The 20706-nt window shown below is 37.6% G+C and overlaps 1 long non-coding RNA gene across 3 annotated transcripts in view; it reads left to right on the top strand.

Moving 5' to 3' along the window:
- Nucleotides 1-20706, top strand: part of LOC121010567 (uncharacterized) — a 191944-nt gene that overhangs the window by 157532 nt on the left and 13706 nt on the right. For 2 of the 3 annotated variants that reach the window (XR_005781233.1, XR_005781234.1), the window contains one exon: nt 13-718. The exons of the other annotated variant lie outside the window; for it this stretch is intronic. This is a non-coding gene — a long non-coding RNA (uncharacterized LOC121010567). Of the gene's footprint in view, nt 1-12; nt 719-20706 lie in introns of those variants that run through there. 3 annotated transcript variants of the gene reach the window in all.

Genomic DNA, 20706 nt, shown 5'->3' with positions numbered 1-20706 from the left:
CTTTCCTTACAGGCAAAAGAAACAAAGCAAAAATTAATAATTGGGACTACCTCAAACTGAAAAGCTTTTGCACGAAGTAAACTATCAACAAAATGAAAAGGCAGTCCACTGAATGGAAGAAGGTATATAAAGAACTGCTACAACTCTACAGCAAAAAAAATCCCCAAATAATCCAGTAAAAAATGGACAGAGTACCTGAATATTTGTTTTTCAAAGGAAACCTAGAAATGGCCACAAACACCTGAAAAGATAGTCAACATCAGTAATCATTAGGGAAATGCAAATAAAAGCCCCAGTGAGATGTCACTTGACACCTGTCTGAATGGCCTGTGTCAAAAAGAGAAGAAATAAAAACAAGCATTGTTGAGGATGTGGTAAAAATGGAAGGAACCCATTTGTGTTATGGTGGGTATGTAAATTGGTGCAGCCACTATGGCATACAGTATGGAGGGTGCTCAAAAAATTAAAAATAGAAATTCCACATGACCCAGTAATTATGCTTGTGGGCATTTGCCCATAGAAAACATACACAGCTAATTTAGAAGAATATTCACACTCCTATGTTTACTACAGCATTGTTTACAATTTCCAAGATATGAAGGCAATCAAAATGTCTATCAGCAGATGAATGGATAGAAAAGATAAGGAATATATACACAATGGAATATTAGTCTCCTATAAAAAAAGAATGAAATTTGCCATTGTGGACAACATAGATGGACCCAGAGGGCATCATGCTACGTGAAATAAGCCAGATTAAAGAAAATACCAAATAATTTTGCTTATGTGTGGAATCTAAAAAACAAAAGAAACAAATCAACCAACCAGCCCTCAAACAATACGAAACAGAGACAGGCTGATACATACAAAGAACAAACTGGTGGTTGCCAGCAGGGAGGGCTTGGGGGAGATAGGTGATAGAAGGGATGGGTTTAAGAGGTACAAACTGTCAGTTACAATATAAATAAGTCAAAGTGATGCAAAGTACAGCATAGAGAAAATTGTCAACAATACTGTAATAACTTTGGTGACAGATTGTAACTATACTTATTGGGGTGAGCATTTTATAATGTATATAAAAGGCAAATAACTACCTGGAACACCTGAAACAAATATAATACTACATATAAACTAGATTTCAATTACAAATAAAAAGATTAAATAGAAGTAGAAATAAAGACGGTTAAGATATGGAAATTATATATATTAAATATGTGTATATATATGTATATGTACCTATATTACACACACACACACACACACAGAGATACAAAAGCTATGCAGAATACAAATATACATCTTTATGCTTCTATGTTTTCTGTGTAATTTAAGAATAGGGGCTCCATGGTGAATTTCCCTCTGAATGAGATGGCTTCTGCCTTTGGCTAACCTGCCACTTTCCTTAGAAAGTGAATTGACTTTTTTGAGCAACAACGATATAGTAAATTCAGTATATATTTTCCTGTGTGAAAGATTAACAAATATTCCTGCCATATTTCTTCAGGGGGGAAGAAAAAGATCTACAGATGGCAAATAAACATATGAAAAGTTGTGCAATGTTGTGTGTCATGAAGGAATTACAAATTAAAACAACAGATACTATTACACATATAGTAGAGTGGTTAAAATTCAAAACACCAACAATACCAAATGCTGACAAGGATGTAGAGCAAGAGGAATTCTTACTCAATGCTCGTGGAAATAGAAAATGGTACAGCCATTTTGGAAAACAGTTTGGTAGGCTTTCTTAGTTTCTAAACTAAATATACTTTTAATGTACCATCCATCTATGACACTCCTTGGTGTTTGCCCAAATGAGGTTAAAAACGGATGTCTGCCCAAAAACTTGCACATAAATGTTTTTTTTTCTCACCAATAGCAAAATTTGGAAGCAACCAAGGTGTCCTTCAGTAGGTAAATGGATCAACTATTGTACATCCAGAGAATGGAATATTACATAGCAATAAAAATGAATGAGGTATCGAGCAACAAAAAGACATGGAGAAACTTTAAAAATATATTCATAAACCAAAGGAGCCAATCTGAAAAGACTGCACACTGTATGGTTCCAATAATATGGCATTCTAAAAAAATTCAGTAAAGGGTGTTCAGTGGTTGCCAGGAAAGGAGGGGCCATGAATAGGTAGAAAACGAGATTTTTTGAGACACCAAAACTATTTTGTACGATATGATAATGACGGACACATTATATACTTGTTCAAGTCTATAGAACAGCACAAGTCTATAGAACTAATAGAACTAATGTAAACGATGGACTTTAATAATAATGTAGATATATTCATTGATTTTAATAAATGCACCACACTAATACAAAATGTAAATAATATAGTAAACTGTAGAGGGTCAAGAGAGGTGTATATGAAAATCTTTGCATTTTCAAATCAATTTTTCTGTAAATATAAAATAGCTATAAATAATAAGATTAATTTAAAAATATGTATTGATGAATGCCTCAACACATTTTTCTCAACTCCTTGTCCTGTCCATTCAACTGGAATATCAAATCCTGAGTTATCCTGGAATACTACATCCTAGGAATACTACATCCTGAGTCAAGAAGTGACCTTTTTAATCTTTATGTACAGAATTCTGTTTGTCAATTATCCTGATAATCCTCTTTTAATTGAATAAAGTTTTAAGTTATTTCAAATATAAGACAAAAAAGTAGTAAATCTCTTTGGGCAAGTATGATTAGGGATTTCAAAGAAAAATTTCTTACAATGTTTGAGTGAATGATTATCACATAAAGCTTAATCTTTTTAAAGCCCATTTACATGGCAAATGAATCATAATAAGATGTCAAGCCCTGAGGAATCTAATAAATTGCTACCTTCTCGACATTTTTTGGGTGTTTTGTCATGCTTCACTGCTTCCCACCTAGAAACCCTATTGGAAATATTCCTCATATTTTAGAGAAAGCGTATTTAAAAACTGAACTCCAAAATCTACTAGAATGTCAAAAAGGTATACCTTGTTGAATATTTTGTAACTATACATACTTCTAGGCCCCAAGTATATATTTGAATAAAAACTAGAATTAATAAATGGAAAGAGGAAATCTTCATAATCTATATTTTAGTGTATTTTGTTGTATACCTTTTCCTGCTTACATTCTACAAAAAACTTGAAAATTTCCATACCATCCTATTGATCTATAGGTCAAAAACACAAGTGGCCTTTTAACCACGTAATTTCAGAAAAAGAGCACATAGTAGTAAAAATCAAACAGATTTGGATTCGTGAAAATAATAATGGTGAGATGGAATGGAATTTTTTTCTTTGTGGCATTTTGCTATAAGGTCCTTAGAAATGCAGCTATTGAGGGGCACCTGGGTAGCTCGGCTGGGCATCTGACTTTGGCTCAGGTCATGATCTCACGGCTCGTAGGTTCGAGCCCTGTGTCGGGCTCTGTGCCTACAGCTCAGAGCCTAGTCCTGCTTCAGATTCTGTGTCTCCCTCTCTCTCTGCCCCTCCCCTGCTCATACTCTTTCTTTCTCTCAAAAATAAACATTAAAAAAATTAAAAAAAAAACATGGCTATTGAAGGATTATATAAGGTCTAAAGAAGACTGTTTTAAGATGGTATAATTTATGACATGTTAAATATGCTCCTAGAAATAATACAGAGGAAATGGAAAAATGTTTAATCTGAGGAAAGGGAGACATGCTGGAGAGATACCCTTGAGTGGGTGAAGGGCATGAAATCCAGTATGTGAGTAGCAAGACTGGCATTACATGTGAGTGTAGACAATTCATTAGGAGTAACAGGAAGGGAGATGGAACACAGGTGCATTTGCAGGAAGATGAGTAAAGCAAGTATTGGGAAACCATGGATATCCTTTTTTTTTCTGGCTTTTTAAAGAGTTTATTTTTGAGAGAGTGTATGTGCATGAGCAGGAAAGGGACAAGGGAGAGAGGGAGTCTAAAGCAGGTTCCATGCATGGAACCTGACACAGGGCTGGATCTCACGATCATGAGATCTTGGCCTAAGCTGAAATCAAGAGCTCAGACACTCAACGAACTGAGCTACCCAGGTGCCCCATGGGTATCCTTTGCTAAATGTGCCTTTTACTTTTTCTCTGCAAATGAGTCAGTGTGCTCAGTACATGAGTGATGACATAAGAGAACTAGAGGTGGGAACTTTGCTAAGAGAGGAGAGTTTAGACAGTTTGCCATAAGTAGGTGAGTGTAAACAGGTAGGGAAAATATAGGAAGCCATGAATTCTGTTGTGCATACTTTCAGATTTATACAGTCTAATCATAGCATTAAATACCTTGAATTCTAAGAAATACTTTCATGTCATTAATATTGAGGCTAGATATACAAATCAATAGCCAGACCACATATGACAACAGATCTCTGACCTACAGCTTCTGCAGCTATTGGCCCAAAAAGTCAAAACACCCCCTCTGTAGAACAGTCATAGCTTGGTCAATGCATGTCACCCTCTCTATAGATTACTCCTCATTCCAACTCAGAACCAAGGAGACAAAGCCAAATATGCTCCCCAAACCAAACACAAGGGGTGTCCCACTCTGGTTAGCTTGCCTCCAGCTACCTCATGTCAATGACCCTTCAACTGGAGTGTACCTGGAGACTTCCATCTTTTTTCCTATAAAACTCTTCTTCCAACGCTGTCTGCCTTGGAATCTCTGCCAAATGCAAGTGATAGTGGATGATTACATTGCTCTAACAAGCTCTGAATAAATAGCCTCTGTTTTCATTTGGGTGGTCTTCATTTATTGCCTCAGTAACTTTGAAGCCATGTTGTTTAACAATCGCATTTCAAGGAAACCGTAAGTAATCAATTTATCATTTCAAAAGAAAAAAATTCAAACTGCTTACTATCCTATTAGTAACAAAACCAGTGGGCTTGTTGAATGATTCTTTACATTTTTTCTATTACTTGGAGAAGAGAACATGGTGTAGAGGCAAGAGGGTGGACTGTGGAAGAGGCCCACATAGGTTCAAATCTTTGTCCATATAGTAGCTGAATGACTTTCATTAAATTTGTCAATCTCTAAATGTTATGAGTTTCTTATCAGGAATAGGGTAATAACTGCTATCTCAGAAGACCTGTTAAGAAAAATACATGAAGTAAACATAATTCATGGAATGTAATGGGTATACAAACAATGCTATTTTCCTCTTGTTGACCGTCCCCCTCCCCCTTCCTCTAATTTGTTATATTGACAATTGTGCTTAAGTATCAACACCCTAAAAATAACACACACTTTAGAAAAAATGTTCTCCGTCCCCACTAATTGGAAAACCATTAACTGTCACTGGAACAAATCTGATAAGTAAAGACGATAGTGTGTCTGACTCTACCAATCCACAGTTACTTTTCTGGCAAAGGTTTATATGCTAGAAAAAGTTTAAACAATTTATTTTTCATTTTATTTATTTGAGAGACAGAGAGAGAGAGAGAGAGTGAGTGCAGGGGAGAGGGGCAGAGGGAAAGAGAGAATCTCAAGCAGGCTCCATGCTCAGTGCAGAGCCTGACACAGGGCTCAATCCCACGACCCTGGAATCATGACCTGAGCCAAAACCAACAGTTGGATGCTCAACCAAGGGAGTCACCCAGGCGCCCTTAACATTTGCTTTTAAAAGGAGCTAAATTTCTGTCTTTAATTACCATGTCCAGGGAAGAATTTCTTGTCTTAATTTTTTTATAGCACCAGTGTAAGCACAACGCCTAAAATAAGGTTGGCATCCAGTGTGTTTTGCTTGGAAGTATATATAGGGAAATGAATACTCATTCTTTTCTCATTGTCTATTGAGAAACTCAGAGCCCATTCTCAAACCTCCTTTACAATTTGAGAAAGGGTTCTATGTAATTCATCGAAACACAAGTGATACCAGTATGTCTAATTCTCAGAATTGAATACCTAACAGAAAAGAGGCTTTGATAAGCAACTGATTATTATGAAAAAGTTTGTATATTAGCTTCACCTATGTCTTTAATTATTAGAATATAAAAGTCCCTTTCTAAGACTTATAGAAATTCATTAATTTATATGTAGCTCGTACCATTGGACTAGCTCTGTGTATGCAGCAGCTATGTTTTCAGCATCTAAAATTTCCATTTCAGGACTCTCAGGGAGGATGGCAGAGGGGGAGGACCCTCAGCTCACCTCCTCCCACAGACACACTAAAGCAACGACTACATGCACCGCAATTTGCTCTGAAAATGACCTAAAAACTAGCAGAGCAAATATTTCACACCTAAGGACATAAAAAAAGAGGCCACCTCAAGAAGGGTAGGAGCAACAGGAGTACAGTTAGGAACCAGACCCTCAGCACTGTGACCCTCAAGTGGGACAGATATCATAGGCATGGGGGAGAGAGGAAATCAAGCCCCACATCGAACAACCCAGCCCTGCACTAGATCATGATCCCTCATAACGCATGGCTTTGAAAACCAGGGGCTCACCCCTGGGAGCTTTAAAAATCAGTGGGGCTGAACTCCAGTAGAACCAGAGGGTTAAGGAAAAATGAGCCTCCTCTCTTAAAGGGCCAGCTTGCTATATTACTCTGTCCAAAGTACAGCAGAGAAGCAGCAGTTTGAAAAGAACCTGGGTTATACAAGAAGGAGATTTATTGACCAATTTTAGGAGAGCTGCTAGAAAGGCAGTAATCTGCTGGAGATCCCTCTGGAAATGGAAGTGCTTGTGGGCATCATTTTTTTTGTTTGCCCCTCTTCTGCCCTAGCTGTCTGAATGCTTGCGTGGGCCAGTTATGATGCTTTCCATCTACCTTGCTAGCACTAGTTGCCTTGCCCTGGCATTCCCCAGTGGATCTGCCCCATCCAACAAGCTCACGTTGGTGGGTAGCCCTCTAAACTGCCTCACACACTGCCACACCTGGCAGGCAGACTGAGTAGGGACTGGCATCCCCAAAGAGTGACTACCATCTTGCCACATTCACCAGGCAGCATCAATTGGGACTGGTGTCCATCCAGAGCGATTCCTGCCTCGAGGAGGGGGGAACCTACTCCTGACCACAGTACATTCACAGTAATCCCAGACATTCATTGCTCAAATTCAGGCTGAGGGTCCACCCCACCCAGTAATGCACCTGAAATAGCCATAACTGTGCGCCACAGCCATTTGGGCTAGGGGCTGGCCTCACCAACAAGGTCACCCACAGCAGATGAGTCCAGCCGTAATAACAATGCACAGGCAGTCCAGACAAGGGACATGCCTTGGAGTGTGTGGTTCTTGTGACAAGGGGTGGGGGTGTTGTACTGTTTGGCACCAAAGGATACGTTCTACATAAGGCATACATACTTTTAAGATCAAGAGATATAGCTGATGTAATACGCAGAAATAAACACAGAAAGGCAAGATGTGGAGACATAGAAATATGCTGCAAATCACAGAATACGACAAGCCCTCAGAAAAAGAGTTAAACAAAATGGAGTTAAAAACCTGATAAAAAGTTCGAAGTAATGGTCATAAACATGCTCAGCAGGCCTGAGGGAAGAGTGGATGAACTCAGAACTTCAACAAAGATAGAAAATAGAAAAAAGAATGAGTCACAGCAGAGGAATACACTATCTGAAATGAAAAATATAGTAGAGGTAAGCAACACCAGATTGTAGGAGGCAGAAGACAAGATCCCAGTCTAGAAGAGAGAGTCATGGAAAGCACCCAAGCTGAACAACAACAACAAAAGGATTAAAAAATGACAACAGGTTAAGGGGCCTCTGGAACAACACTAAACACACAAATTTGCATCACAGGGATCCTAGGAGGAGAAGGGAGAGAAGAGAACCTCTACTGAAGAAACAATAGTTGGAAACATCTCTAACCTGGGGAAGGAGAGAGACATCCAGGTTCAGGAAGCAAAGCAAACCCCAAACCAGATGAGCCCAAGGAGGACCCCAACAGGACATATAATCATTAAAGTGGCAAAAATTAAAGATAATCCTAAAAGCAGCGAAAGAAAAGCAAACAGTTACATGCAAGGGAAATCCCAAAAAGCTAACAGCTGATTTTCCAGGAGAAAATTTACAGGCCAGTAAGGAGTGATATTAGAAAAGCAAGCAAGCAAACAAACAAAAAGAACAACAACAAAAAAGAAGTAAATGATAAAATCAAATTGATAAAAAGAAAAAAAACATATCCAGGAATAACCAAGATATCATTAAGAATTGAAGGAAAGATAAAGAGAGGAAGAATTTCCTGGACAAACAAAAATTAAAGGACTTTATCACCACTAAAATGACCTGACAAGAAATGATAAAAGGACTTCTTGAAGTGGAAGAGAAAAGTCCATAACTAGAAGGAATACAATTATAAATATAAAAAAAAAAAAAATCAGGGCACCTGGGTTGCTCAGTCAATTAAGTGTCTGATTCTTGATTTTGGCTCAGATCTTGATCTTGCACTTAGGAGATGGAGCCCTGCGTGTGGATCCACACTAGGTGTGGGGCCTGCTTGAGATTCTGTCTCTCTCCCTCTGCTCATCTTCCTCATGCACACTCTCTGAAATTAAAAAAAAAAAAAATCACTGATAAAATCAAACATACAGTACAGGTGATGAGTCAATTACTTATAAAGCTAGTATGAAGGTTAAAATAGTAGTAAAATCAATATATCTAAAATATTTGTCAAGGAATACACGAAGTAAAAAGATATATCACATATAGCAAAATATAAGTGTTCAAACTTGAGCAACCATCAATTTAATGCACAGAGCTATATACATAGGATGTTATATATAAGCCTCATGATAATCACAAACTAAAAACTTTTAAAAGATTCACAAAAAATAGAGAGAAAGGAACCTAAGCATAACACTAAAGAAAGTCATCAAATAACAGGAAAAGAGATCAGAAGAAGTAGAAAGGAACAAAGAACTACAAAAATAACCTGAAAACAGCAATCAGTACATACCTATCAATAATTACCTTGAATGTAAATAGACTAAATGTTCCAATCAAAAAATACAGAGTGACTGAATTAAAAACCAAACAAAAAGAGAAACAACAACAAAAACAAACAAAAAAAAAAAAAAAACAAGAACGATGTATTTGTTGCCTGCCAAAGACAGACTTGAGACATAAAGACATATATAGACTGAAAGTGAAAGATTGGAAAAAGGTAATTCATGTGAATACAAGTGAAAAAAATTTAGGTAGCACTACTCAGACAAAGTAGACTTTATTTATTTTTTTTTTAACGTTTATTTTTTTGGGGGGACAGAGAGAGACAGAGCATGAACGGGGGAGGGGCAGAGAGAGAGGGAGACACAGAATCAGAAACAGGCTCCAGGCTCTGAGCCATCAGCCCAGAGCCCGACGCGGGGCTCGAACTCACGGACCGCGAGATCGTGACCTGACTGGACGCTTAACCGACTGCGCCACCCAGGCGCCCCCAGACAAAGTAGACTTTAAAACAAAGACTATGATAAGAGACCAAGAAGGGTATTACATAATGACAAAAGGATCAATCCAGCAATAGGATATAGCAATTGTAAATATCGATGCACCCAATACAGCAGTACCTAAATACAAAAGGCAAATACTAACAGATAGAAAGGGAGAAATTGACAATAATACAATAATAGTAGGAGACTTTAACACCCCATTTACATCAGTGGACAGATCATCCAGACAAAAAATCACTAAGGAAAAACACTTTAAATGACACACTAGATGAAATGGACTTAAAAGATACATACAGAATATTCCATGCCCTAACAGCAGAATTAATATTCTTTTCAAGTACATGTGGACTATTTTCCAGGATACTTCACACATTGTATCACAGAAAAAGTCTCACAAATTTCAAGGACACTGAAATAATATCAAACTTATTTTCCAACCACAGTGGTTATGAAACTAGGAATCAATTACAATAAGAAATGTGGAAAAAACATAAACCAACTATGGGTAAATAACATGCTCCTAAATAACCAATGGGCCACAAAATACCTTGAGGCTAATGTCAATGGAAACACAACAGTTCAAAATCTTTGTACAAAGCAAAAGCAGTTCTAAGAGGGAAGTTGCTAGTGATACAGGTCTATTTGAAGAAACAAGAAAAATTCCAATTAAACAGTCCAAACTTATACCCAAAGAACTAGAAAAAGAAGAAAAAAAAAAGCCCAAATTTAGTAGAAGGAAGGAAATAATAAAGATTAGAGCAGAAAAAAAAAAAAAGAAATATAGAGTAAAAAAACAATGACAACAAAAGATAAAACTAAGACTTTGCTTTTTGAAAATAAACAAAATTGATAAACCTTTAGCTGGATTCATCAAGAAATGAGAGAGGACCAGAAATGAAACAGAAGTTAAATTAATACCACAGAAATACAAAAGATTGTAAGACACTACAGTGAAAAATTGGACACCCTAGAAGAAAATTGGACAACTTAGAATGGATAAATTCCAAGAAATGTAAAATGCCCAAAACTGAATCAAGAAGAAATAAAAAATCTGAATAGATCAATTATTAATAATGAAATAGTGTTGGCAATAAAAAAGCTGCCAACAAAAAACTCCAAGACCAGATGGCCTCACAGATGAAATCTACTAAGCATCTAAAGAAGAGTTAATACTTATCCTTCTCAAACTATTCTGGAAAACAGAAGAGGAATGAATGCTTCCAAACTCATTCTGTAGAGCCAGCATTATCTTGATTCCAAAACCACACAATGACAGTAGGAAAAAAAAATTACAGACCAATATCCCTGATTAACTTAGATGCAAAGATCCTCAATAAAATATTAACATACAGAATTTAAAAATGAATAGAAAGGATCATACACAAAGACTAAGTGGGATTTTGTTCAGGGATGCAAGGATGATTCAATTATGCAAATTAATCAGCACAGTACACATTATGAAAATGAAATATAAAATTGTATTATCACCTCAATAGATGCGGAAAGAGCATTTGACAAAATACGACACCAATTCATGATAGAAATTCTCAACAAAGTACGAAAAGAAGAAACCTACCTCACCATAATAAAGGCCATATATTACAAAACCATGGCTAACTTCATACTTAGCAGGGAAAAGCTGAAAGCTTTTCTTCTAAGATCAGACAAGACTAAGAGATCTACTTTCACCACGTGTTTTCAACGTAATTTATGAAGTCATAATCAGGCCAATCAGACAAGAAAAAGAAATAACAGGCATCCAAATTGGTAAGGAAGATTCGACTATCACCATTTACAGATGAAATGATTCCATATATGTAAAGCTGTAAAGACTGAAGAAAAATAAAAGTAGATGTAATAAATAAATAGGTTCAATAAAGTTTCAGGATACAAATGACTATTTAGAAATCTGTTGTGTTTCTCTCCACTAGTAATGAAATGACAGAAAGAGAAATTAAGAAAACAAGGATGTTTACAGTTGCATTAAAAAGAGTAAAATACTGGGGCGCCTGGGTGGTTCAGTTGGTTAAGTGGCTGACTTCGGCTCAGGTCATGATCTCGTGGTCTGTGAGTTTGAGCCCCGCGTCGGGCTCTGTGCTGACAGCTCAGAGCCTCGAGCCTGTTTCAGATTCTGTGTCTCCCTCTCTCTGACCCTCCCCTGTTCATGCTCTGTCTCTCCCTGTCTCAAAAATAAATAAAACGTTAAAAAAAAATAAAAAAAAGAGTAAAATACCTAGGAATACATTTAAAAAAGGAGGTGAAATATTTGTACTCTAAAAACTTTAAGACACTGATGAAAGATATTGAAGACAACAGAAACAAATGGAAAGATATTCCATGTGCGTGGATTATAAGAATTAATATTCTTAAATGCCCATACTACCCCAAGTAATCTATTGATTTAATGCAGTGTAGATCAAAATACCATGAGTATTTTTCACATAACTAAAATGAACATCCTAAAATACATATGGAAGTACAAAAGACCCTGACTAGCCAAGGAAAACTTGATAAAGAACAAAGCTGGAGGTATCATAATCCCAAAGCTCAAGATATACTAAAAAGCTATACTAATTAAAACAGTATGGCACTGGCACAAAAGTAGATACATAGCTCATTGGAGAATAGAAAGTCCAGAAATAAATCCGTATTTATATAGTAAACTAAACTATGACAAAGGAAGCAAGAATATTCAATGGGGAAAACACCTTCTCTTCAATAAATGATGCTGGCAATGTGACAGCTATGAGCCAAAGAATGAAACTGGACTACTTTTTTGACTGTACTCAAAAATAAACTCAAAATGGACTGAAAAAACTCCTAAAAGAAAGCACATGCAATAAACTTTTGGACAGCGGCCTTAGCATTATTTTTCTTCATATGTCTCCCCAGACAAGGGAAACAAAAGCAAAAATAAATAGTTGCGACAACATCAAACTAAAAAGCTCTTCCAGAGTGAAGGAAACCAACAACAAAATGAAAAGTCAGCCTTCTTAATGAGAAAATATATTTATAAATGATATATTTGCTAAGAGATTAATATCCAAAACATAAAATATACTGTTATAACTCGACAACAACAAAAACATCTGTTTAAAAAATGGGTAGAGGACCTGAATAGATACTTTTCCAAAGACAGAAAGGTGGCCACAAGGCACATTAAAAGATGCTCAACATCACTAATTATTAGGGAAATGCAAATCAAAACCACAAGGAGATAGCAAGTCACACTAGTCAGAATGGCTAGTATCAAACTGACAAGAAATAACACGTGTCAGAGAGAATGTGTGGAAATGAACCCTCATGCACTGTTAGTAGGAATGAAAAATGGTGCAGCTACCATGGAAAACAGTATGGAGATTCCTCAGATTAAAATAGAAATACACGATGATCTAATTCTACTTCTGAATTTTTACTTGACTTAAAATACTGATTCAAAAAGATATATGCACCCCTCTGTTTATTGCATCAGTATTTACAGTTGCAAAGATGTGCAAACACTCTATGCACTGATAGATGCATGGAGAAAGAAGATGTGGCATATCTGATGAACTATTACTCAGCCATAAAAAGAGTGAGATCTTGCTATTCAGGAGAACGTGAATGGACATAGAAGGTTTCTTGCAAAGTAAGTCAGAGAAAGACCAATACCATGTGATTTCACTTATATGTGCAATCTAAAAAACAAAACAAACTGGCAAAAAAAACAGAAACAGACTCATGAGCAGAGAGAACAAACTGGTGGTAGTTAGAGGGGTGGGTAGGGGGCACATGCGGAATGGGTAAAGGGGATTAAAAGGTCCAAACTTCCAGTTATAATATAAGCAAGTGAGGGGAATGAAAAGTACACCATAGGGACTATAATAAAAATATTGTGCCAGCTTTGCATTGTGGCAGATGGTAGCTACATTTATCGTGGTAAGCATTTTGTAATGCACGTAATTGTCAACTCACTATGTTGTACAACTAAAGCTAATATAATATTTTATGCTGGCATTTCAAATAAAAATAAAAATAAACCTTCCCGAAATCTTTGATTTCACATACTTAGATTCATAAAAAGAAAATATTAAATTGTCATTTGTGTCAAAATGTAAACTAAATTCTGGCACAAAAACAGACACAGAGACCAATGGAATAGAATAGAAATTCCAGAACTAGACCCACAAACGTATGGCCAACTCATCTTTGACAAAGCAGGAAAGAACATCCAATGGAAAAAAGACAGTCTCTTTAACAAATGGTGCTGGGAGAACTGGACAGCAACATGCAGAAGGTTGAAACTAGACCACTTTAAAATAAACTAAAAATGGATCAAGGACCTGAATGTGAGACAGGAAACCATCAAAACCCTAGAGGAGAAAGCAGGAAAAGACCTCTCTGACCTCAGCCGTAGCAATCTCTTCCTCGACACATCCCCAAAGGCAAGGGAATTAAAAGCAAAAGTGAATTACTGGGACCTTATGAAGATAAAAAGCTTCTGCACTGCAAAGGAAACAACCAACAAAACTAAAAGGCAACCAACGGAATGGGAAAAGATATTTGCAAATGACATATCGGACAAAGGGCTAGTATCCAAAATCTATAAAGAGCTCACCAAACTCCACACCCGAAAAGCAAATAACCCAGTGAAGAAATGGGCAGAAAACATGAATAGACACTTCTCTAAAGAAGACATCCGGATGGCCAACAGGCACATGAAAAGATGTTCAGCGTCGCTCCTTATCAGGGAAATACAAATCAAAACCACACTCAGGTATCACCTCACGCCAGTCAGAGGGCCAAAATGAACAAATCAGGAGACTATAGATGCTGGAGAGGATGTGGAGAAACGCGAACCCTCTTGCACTGTTGGTGGGAATGCAAATTGGTGCAGCCGCTCTGGAAAGCAGTGTGGAGGTTCCTCAGAAAATTAAAAATAGACCTACCCTATGACCCAGCAATAGCACTGCTAGGAATTTACCCAAGGGACACAGGAGTACTGATGCATAGGGGCACCTGTACCCCAATGTTCATAGCAGCACTCTCAACAATAGCCAAATTATGGAAAGAGCCCAAATGTCCATCAACTGATGAATGGATAAAGAAATTGTGGTTTATATACACAATGGAATACTACGTGGCACTGAGAAAAAATGAAATATGGCCTTTTGTAGCAACGTGGATGGAACTGGAGAGTGTGATGCTAAGTGAAATAAGCCATACAGAGAAAGACAGATACCATATGGTTTCACTCTTATGTGGATCCTGAGAAACTTAACAGGAACCCATGGGGGAGGGGAAGGAAAAAAAAAAAAAAAGAGGTTAGAGTGGGAGAGAGCCAAAGCATAAGAGACTGTTGAGAACTGAGAGCAAACTGAGGGTTGATGGGGTGTGGGAGGGAGGAGAGGGTGGGTGATGGGTATTGAGGAGGGCACCTTTTGGGATGAGCACTGGGTGTTGTATGGAAACCAATTTGACAATAAATTTCATATATAAATAAAAAAAAAGAAAAAAATGTAAACTAAATTCTTATTCATTATACATAACTTTCTAAAGTTTAGTTAAAAATACTCCTGGTATTATATACTGTTATAGTTACAGAGCTGGTACTTTAAAAAATAATACTGTGATATAATTTATATAGTATCCTTTTTTTTTTCCTCGAGTGGTAAAGGATATAGAATGATAGAAGCTTTTATTGACACAGTAAAAGGCAAACTTTCTAAATGGAGAGAAAGTGATTCATTCAACTTTCTTATTTGTGTTTTTTTTTTCAAAACAATTTTTATGGCCTGGTTTATGGGAATAATGCAGAAGTAAACTTTCAAGAAGGCTGACAATTAAGTGAAGCTACAAATGATGAATATACAAAAGTGTATTATCTCATATAATCTAGTGAATAAAGAAGGCAGATCTTAAAATCCTTCAACATTTTAAAGGCATTGTTATAGTTAACTAGCTAGTAAGTGAAGTTTGTTTCTCAGAAAACTTTTTTTTTTTTTTAACGTTTATTTATTTTTTTTGGGACAGAGAGAGACAGAGCATGAACGGGGGAGGGGCAGAGAGAGAGGAAGACACAGAATCAGAAACAGGGTCCAGGCTCTGAGCCATCAGCCCAGAGCCCGACGCGGGGCTCGAACTCATGGACCGCGAGATCGTGACCTGGCTGAAGTCGGACGCTTAACCGACTGCGCCACCCAGGCGCCCCTCAGAAAACTTTTAAGTAGAGGTGACAGGAAAAGAAGGGTAACATCAAAAAATATATATTTCAGTAGAAAGGGCTCACTCATGCCAATGAAAGGGCCAGAGTGAGCATTATTTTAACTGGGGAAAATGGCAGGTAATGCCTTGACTAGTCTTGGTGAGTTTCCAAAGGGGAATAGTAGGGAAAAGACCTGGAAAGTTGATTCTGTAGTCCCTGTATGCTTGCCTGTCAATGTCTAACACGATTCCTTGATATTGCACTGGAAATGATAAGGAAAAAATGTATCTTGTACATATGAAAAACAACGTTGATAACAGGCATCACTGCCTTGTTATGATTTCGTAGTTGATACTGTGAAAGCCACAAATAAACAGTGGGAATCATCCCTGCCTTCCAGGAGTCTGCCATACAACACCAAGCAACCATAAGAAACCCCTAACTATGCTATAATTATTACTTATTCTACATTTACACATTTTGGTAGTGACAGAACATGGCAAATGCTTAGGTGAATCAGAATTAGCTGAATTCCATCTTATGAAGAATTTTGGGAGGAGAAGAGTTTTAAAAACAGGAGTTGAAACCTAGGCATTTCAGGGGTGCGTGGGTGGCTCAGTCGTTTGGGCATCCTATTTGGCTCAGGTCATGATCTCACGGTCAGTGAGTTCGAGCCCTCTGTTGGGCTCTGTGCTGACAGCTCGGAGCCTGGAGCCTGCTTCAGAGTCTGTGTCTCCCTCTGTCTCTGACCCTCCCCTGTTCATGCTCTGTCTCTCTGTGTCTCAAAAATAAATAAACATTAAAAAATAAAAAAAAAAAGAAACTTAGACATTTCTTTCCCTTTGTCTTGGGGGGTTGGCTGGGGATGGAGGTCACTTTTATTTCCCTCCTTTTAATATAGGAATAGCTTATTCTGATCTCACTCCTTGGATGACTAAAAATTAAATACTTTTTTAATTCAGTGAGAAATAATTTATTAGACTGGTGAAAAAGAATGGGATCTTCCAAAGGATGATGTGTTCAGGAAACTAGCAGCTACAAACAAATGTACAAAAAACTACATTACTATTTAGTCTGGTAATACTAAGGAAGGAGGCTGCTGGTAACTCCATATGGGATCGGCTACAACAATGACATCAACTCCTGATGGACTCAATGCAAACATAGGGAAATGTGAAACTTCCCCTCATTAATCAACCAAGCCCAGAAAATAACTTTTCCGTAGATCTTGAAGATAACTAAATGTACACTGAGTGAATATTGGTAAATTTGATGATCTGGGTAAATATCACCTGTGTCTTAAAAAGAAAATAAGTACCTGAAATAGATACGTTACTGATAAAGTGGGAAAAGTTTAGGGACACAGCATAAAATGTAGTTGTATCTTTATGTAAAGAACCTTAGAACACTTTTCCCCCCTTTTTCTCCCATGAAGGCTGGACACTGTTCGGTAATGGACAAGCAGTGATAGTAGAATTTAATGAGCCACTCTGAAGGGATGTAATCTAACCTCCACTGCAAATTTCAATCTTATTAAAACAACTAGACTGCACATTTATCAAAAGTCTGGTTCTTTGGAATGAAAGCCTGGTGCGATAAAGGTGCTGTAGCCTCTTTACCATAACTTTTATTTATACCCTCCTTAGAACAAATTTTCTGATTCAATAACCATTACCACGTATTCACTGATACCTTATTTAAAAAAATAATACAGTGTCATTTCTGTCTCAGTGAAGCACTGATGAAATATGCAGAAGTTAAGGGTAAGTAATAAAAGGCTCATTTGGCTAGAAATAAGCTCATTATTGTTTGCTATCCTTGCCTTCTGAGACTGAAGATCAGGGCCTTGCTGTGATGATTTATTTTGCCTCATGCATTTACGGGGTGCTCTCGTGTGATGTAACAGGAGTTAGAACCTACTGAACACAACCTGAGGCAGAATATGCCTCCTCAAAAAATACCACTTTGACATACTGATTATTTTGAATTAAAGTTACTTAAGAAAAAGCAGGTGCAAGGACATTCTGACCCTCCAGTGTCTCTCTGAGAGCAGGAAATGAATTTCCTATGGGAGGGCACCCTCCCTATACCAGGAGGGACGAAAGCATACTTATCACCAGAGATAGGAAATTCAGGGCTAAGAAAACTGCATAAAAAAGATGGTTACTTCGTCACTTATTTACTACCCCAAGTCCAAAATCCTTTGTTTTGTCAATTCTACACAAATGTATCGCTTCTTTATCTAAAGGGTATAAAGGCTGTCCGGTCACTTCTTTGAGCCTCCTATCTTTGGGACTTCATATAATTAGAGAATAGACAGAGAACCGAGAAGAGAAGAAGGAAAAGTTTTCTTCTCCTACATTCAGTAACATGTGGAAATTTCTTTATTTTTCCAATTAATTTGAATCACTCCATATACATGTTTTTAAAGACTTTTATCAAGCCACGTTTTACGTGTGTGATGTTGAACACTATACACTGAGGAAGGATGAATGGAGATAAAAGCCTAAGGATACAGTGTGATTATCAGATTCTATCAGGAAAGTAAAGGTCCACTGATATATTTGTAAGATGATACTGGAGTAGCGTGGCTTCTAATGCAATATGACTGTGTCCTTGTAAGAAGAGAAAAGACACAGAGATAGATGATAATCACAGAGAAGGAATGGGAGGAAATGGAGAGAGAGAATGCCACGTGTTGACAAGAGTGGGGATTGGAGTGAAGCATTTGTAAGTCAAGGATTGCCAGCAACACCAGAAGCTAAGGGAAAGACATTGTACTGATCATCCCCCAGAACCTTCAGACAGAGCAAACGGTGCTCTGTTTGGAGCTCACTCAGCCTCCAGAACTGTGAGAGAGTATCTGTTTTTTAAAGCCACCCAGTTTGTGGTACTTTATTATGGTAGCTCTGGGAAACTAATATGCTCCCCCAGAATGCTACTGGAAGGCATATCAAATTCCCAGCTAGTGTGGAGAAACCCAGCTCAAGCCTGGGCTTGGGAGCAGTTAGGAAAACCAGAGGCAATGGTCTTTATAAATAAGTGTTAGCACTTTGGGAAGACATTACAGATAGTGAATGAGACCTAAAATTTTAAAAATGGAACATTTGCACTTAGGAGCAGATAAGGACCTCAATGAGCCATCCGTAGATGTTGAGGGAGGTTGAGTGGTGTCAATATTGGCTATTATGCAGACGGGGCACAGGCACAGTTCTCCTATGACCTGGGCTCCCGACAGAATCCAACTCTTGGCAGTATACTAAGTTTTAAAGTAAATTTGCTTAGGGGTGCCTGGGTGGCTCAGTCGGTTGAGCGTCCGACTTCGGCTCAGGTCATGATCTCTCGGTCTGTGGTTTCAAGCCCCGCGTCGGGCTCTGTGCTGACAGCTCAGAGCCTGGAGCCTGTTTTGGATTCTGTGTCTCCCTCTCTCTCTGACCCTCCCCGACTCATGCTCTGTCTCTCTCCCTGTCAAAAATAATCATTAAACAAAAATTTAGAGTAAATTTGTTTATACTGATCAATTAAGTAACAAATGCAGGGGGGCAGTAAAATTGTTCTCCTCAATTTATCACTTGAAAAACATATTGGTGGACCTTTCTTCCACAATACAGCCTGTGAATCATGCTGTTATTTCCAAATACGGTTACATTCAGAGGTACTGGGGTTAGGATGTCAACATGTTGTTTTGGGAGAACATAATTCAAGAGTGTTCAAACTTGACTAAGAGCTTCCCAGGCACCAAAACAAAAGGGATTCTATGAATCAATAAGGAATCATCGCATTCAGATAAGGGAAAACCCAATGGTTCCTTAGATGAAGTCACACTTTTATAATTTGCCAGAGAGATTTTTCACGTGAGACCTTCTAGAGATCATTCTGAAGTATGTAATTCCTCGGATTCACCAACCACAACGATACACAGGCTGTGACAGGATGGCCTGGAAGCAATGGCAACATCACGGTATGTTCACTGTTGCCACGTATTCACAGACTTTTCAGAACACTTGAATCATTTTTTTTTAGGTTGTGAGTAGAGCTTTGATTAAGGGAAGATGATTAAGGTAAATCTTCCATTTGTCTAAGGCAAATAAATTTGTGGAGTCACAAAAATGAAGGAGCAATTTCAGCCAGAGTGAAGTGAGTTGTTGTATCATATGACACAATTTTGGAAAGGCAGTGCTGTCCTCCCAACCAAGTGTCTCCATTACTTGCTTCCCAGTGCTAGAAATTTATTGCCGAGGAAGCTAAGACTTTTATTTTATTCCATACTAAATACTAAAACGTAGAAGGCAAGTGTGTACTCCAAAAATTAAAAAAGGAAAGAAAATAGACTGAAAGTCATACTGATATGTTAATGATCTGTTCTTTCTTGCTAGTAGAGGGCATGGAAATCAAACATATAGCATGTATGCTATCATTTACTAATCCATGCCCTTACCAGGCATTACTAATCAATCATGGTTTTATTTTTTTTTATTTTTATTTTTTATGAACATTTCTTTAATTTGAAATTTGTAAGGAAAGATCACATTAAAAACCAAACTATCTCCCAGTATTTTTCTGGCCCTCTACCTGATGCCCATTTTTTTTTTTCCCAGAAGCCCATGCTCGCAAAATGAGATGCATGCCCAGCCATGGGCAGAGCCTGTTCCTCTGTCCTTCATCTATTCTTTTGTGTCTAGCAGCCCAGTCAGGCCAGTGTGTCATTCCAGAACTCCTTAAGTATTTCATGGCAACTTTCTTCCATTTCATTAAAAATCAAATCTGCAGATTTTATTGTACCCATAATGTGATGAAAATAAATAAAGTTTAGGAAATGGCTATTGCATTGCCATTAGGTAGAACTTTTATGGATACTAAAGTTGAGACAATAACCTTTTCTTCTTACACCCAAGCTGAATTTTTCGTGGAACAGGCTGGTACCCTACTCCAAACTACCCCCAAGTACATTTATCTCTTCACCGGTAAAGTGGGGACAATAAATATTAAGGAGTTTTGAGATCTGTATGTGTATGCCTAATGTGTGACTATTCTAGCAAGGTTTTTGGAGGTTTAAATAAGTGACAGTGACAATGTTGAACTTTTGAGCGTGTACTGTCAGAAAA

The sequence above is a fragment of the Herpailurus yagouaroundi genome, unplaced genomic scaffold (genome assembly GCF_014898765.1).
Source record: "Herpailurus yagouaroundi ecotype Mexico unplaced genomic scaffold, PumYag 192, whole genome shotgun sequence".
Lineage (NCBI taxonomy): Eukaryota > Metazoa > Chordata > Mammalia > Carnivora > Felidae > Herpailurus > Herpailurus yagouaroundi.
This window is presented reverse-complemented; position numbering and strand designations above follow the sequence as displayed.